General features: G+C 34.2%; 1 pseudogene; it reads left to right on the plus strand.

Annotated features, from left to right (window-relative positions):
• On the plus strand, nt 1-620 carry LOC125157485 (calmodulin-like; annotated as a pseudogene).
• Nucleotides 621-3,161: the final 2,541 nt, after the last annotated feature.

The following is a 3,161-nucleotide window of genomic DNA, read 5'->3' on the forward strand; positions in this document are numbered from 1 at the left end:
GTGAGCTGAGTGGTTTTGCGGTCACTTCTCAGAGACCAGTGCTACTTACAGCATAACTGACCAACTAACTGAACATCAGATTTCAGAATTCAAAGAAGCTGTTTCACTATTTGACAAGGATGGTGATGGAACTATAACAACAAAAAGAATTGGGAACTCTAATGAGGTCTCTTGGGCAGAATCCCACAGAAACAGAGTTACAGGACATGACTAATGAAGTAGATGCTAATGGTAATGGCACAATTAACTTCCCAGAACTTCTCATAATGATGGCAATAAAAATCATAGACACAGACAATGAAAAATAAATTAGAGAATCATACCACGTGTTTGATAAGGATGGCAAAGGCTATATTAGTGTAGCAGAGCTTAGCCATGTGATGATAAACCTGGGAGAGAAGTTAACACATGATGAGGTTGATGAATTCTCAGGGAAGCAGATATTGATGAAGCTGGTCGGGTAAACTATGAAGAGTTTGTACAAATGATGACATCAAAGTGAAGACATTGTACAGAATGTGTTAAATTTCTTGTACAAAATTGTTTATGCACCTTTTCTTTTTAACTTATCTGTAAAAGGTTTCCCCCTGATGTAAAAAAATATATATATGCACGTACAGGAGCGCCTGGTGGCTCAGTTGGTTAAGCATAAGACTCTTGATATTGGCTCAGGTCATGATATTAAGGTCATGAGATCGAGCCCCATGTGGAGTCCAGTGTTGGGCTCCATGCTGTGCGTGGAGCCTGCTTGGGATTCTCTCTTTTCTCTTCTCTCTGTCCCTCCACCACTCACACACTCTCTCTCAAAATAAATATACAAACATTTAAAAAGATGTCTGTATAGTAATTAAGATTCCATTCCTCCATTTTTTTTTCTTTTCTCAGCTTTCTGTCATTGTCCTGAAACCTTATTTTAGAAAATTGATCAAGTAACATGTTACATGTGACTTACTCTGGATATATCTAAGCTCTTCTGCACATCTAAACAGATGTAATTGGTCAAATGAGGGAACATCTGTGTTTTGCCTTTTTAAAAAAATAGTTTTCTTTAGGAACTGTCAGCATGTTGTTGAAATGTGGAGATGTAACTGTGGACTATGGACTCTGTGTGGACAATATTTACTTAAAAGCTACACTATCGCAAAACAGGTGTATTATCCAGGTGCTTGTACACTATTTTTTGGTACTGATGGTCCTGCACCTGAAACATTTTTTTATTACTACTTGATTTTAAAAAAAAGTTTATTTATTTATTTTGAGAGAGAGAGAGAGCAGGGGAGATGCAGAGAGAAAGAGAATGGGAAGCAGGCTCTACTCTGTCAGTGCAGAGCCTGATATGGGGTTTGATCCCATGAACCATAAGATTATGACCTGAGCCAAAATCAAGAGTTGATGCTTAACCAACCGAGCCACTCAGACACCCCTATTACTTGCTTTTTAAACTTTGCTTAGCCACTTAAAGAAAATCTGCTTATGGCATGATTTGCCACAAATCCATTCCAAGTTTTGTATTTGTTTTCCAATAAAAAATATTTTACCCCAAAAAATAAAGTACTCAAATAAATAAATGTGATACACTTCATAGGATGAAAGATAAAATTTGTACGATCATCTCCAAAAATGCAGAAAAAGCATTTGACAAAATACATTTCTAATGGTAAAATCTGTCAACAGATAGGTAGAGAAAGAACATACCTCAGTATAATAAAGGCCATACATGACAAACCCATAGCTAACATTCTATTAATGGAAAATACTAATCTTTTCTTTGAGGATTAAGAACATGACAAAGGTGCCTATTCCATTCTTACTCAACATAGTATTGGAAGTACTATCTAGAGCAATCAGCAAGGCAAAGAAATAAAAGGCATTCATATCTGAAATGAAGAAGTACAATTATCACTATTTGCTGATGATACGATCTTATGTAATAAAAATCCCATATACCAAACTAAAAAACTATTGGATTTAAATAATGGATTCCATAAAGTTGTAGGATATAAAATCAATACATAGAAATCAGGTGTTTTTCTATATACTAATAATGAGGCATCTGAAAAGAGAAATAAAGAAAATATCCCATTCACAATAGTATCAAAAACAATAAAATACCTAGGAATAAATTTATCCAAAGAAGTAATGGATTTGTTATAATGAAAAGAATAAGACTTCACTGAAATAAATCTAAGACACAAATGGAAGGACATCCTGTTTTCATGGATTGGAATACTTAATATTGTCAAAATGTTCATACTACCCAAAGCCACCTGTAGATTGAATGCAATCCTTATCAAAATACCAATAGCATTTTTCGTGGAACTAGAAAAAGCAATCCTAAAATGTGTATGGAATCATAAAAGATCTTGAATAGATAAAGCAATCATGAGAAAGAATGAAAAAAACTGGAGGCATCACATTTCCTGATTTCAAACTATATTTAAAAACTATAAGAATTATAATCATGCAGTACTGCAAATAATAATAATTAATAATAATAATAAATAGGCACATAGACCAATGGAACAGAAGAGCCCAGAATTAAACCTCTGCATATACAGTCAAATAATATTTGATTAGGGGGTCAGGAACCTCCAGTGGGGAAAGGATAGTCTTCCAAAAATGGTATTGGAAAAACTGTATAACCTGCAGAAAAATGAAATTGGTCACATATCTCATACCATTCACAAAAATTAATTCTAAAAGGATCAAAGTCTACACATAAAGGCCTTAAACTATAAAACTCCTGAAAGAAAGCATAGTGAAAAATACTCCTTGACATTGGTCTTAACAGTGCTTTTTTTTGGATATGACACCAAAAGCACAAACAAAAAAAGAAAATATCAACAAGTGTGACTAAATTAAACACAAAACTCCTGCAAAGCAAAAAAAAAAATAAACAAAATAAAAAGACTACCTATAGAATAGGTCAAACTTTTGGCAAACCGTGTCATATATCAGATAATGGGCTAATATTCAAAGTCAAACCATAAAAGACTCTTAAAAACTGAGAACAATATGAGGGTTGATGGGGGGTGGGAGGGAGGGGAGGGTGGGTGATGGGTATTGAGGAGGCCACCTGTTGGGATGAGCACTGGGTGTTGTACGGAAACTAATTTGACAATAAATTTCATATTAAAATTTAAAAAAATACAACTGAACAA

The sequence above is a fragment of the Prionailurus viverrinus genome, chromosome X, assembly GCF_022837055.1.
Source record: "Prionailurus viverrinus isolate Anna chromosome X, UM_Priviv_1.0, whole genome shotgun sequence".
Lineage (NCBI taxonomy): Eukaryota > Metazoa > Chordata > Mammalia > Carnivora > Felidae > Prionailurus > Prionailurus viverrinus.